Below are 603 nucleotides of genomic sequence, written 5' to 3' on the forward strand. Positions count from 1 at the left end.
CCTCAGAATCTACGTGGCTCATATTCCTTTAACTATCTTGTTCCTTATCTGTCGCCTAAACAAGGTATCAAAAACATGTGTGTCCTATTAACAACCAATCCCTACAGTTATCTCTTTTTATTCCGCAAATGAATTTTTGTTGTACATCTCTTGATATTAATCTATTTTGTCTGTGAATTGATTTTTAAATGTTTTTTTTTTTTTTTTTTTGCATAGACTGGCATCAATTGCCTCAGCCCTTACCGTGTAAGTATTTTGATTGTGTATATACTTGATGTTCTTCAATTTTCCAAATTCTACCACCTCTCCTTTTCTCCCTTGCAGATACAATTGGAAAACATTTGTCTCTTTAAGTCATATGTGGTTTCTCTATGCCTATTATTTTGCATTTGACTTATTTTTAATGGAAAGATTTAAAATCTAAATTGGCCAAAAATACCATAAAAGGATTTTCCCAGTCAAGTTAAAAATAGGCACATTTGAAGGTCTACCAAAGATACTGTAGCATAGATGCAAGTAGGGGATCGACATTTTCCTGTGTTACTTAGATGATCCTTCAGTATTCAATGGCTAGAACTTTAGAAAATAAAGCGTGCACTGGAA

This window comes from Artemia franciscana, chromosome 8 (genome assembly GCF_032884065.1).
Source record: "Artemia franciscana chromosome 8, ASM3288406v1, whole genome shotgun sequence".
Lineage (NCBI taxonomy): Eukaryota > Metazoa > Arthropoda > Branchiopoda > Anostraca > Artemiidae > Artemia > Artemia franciscana.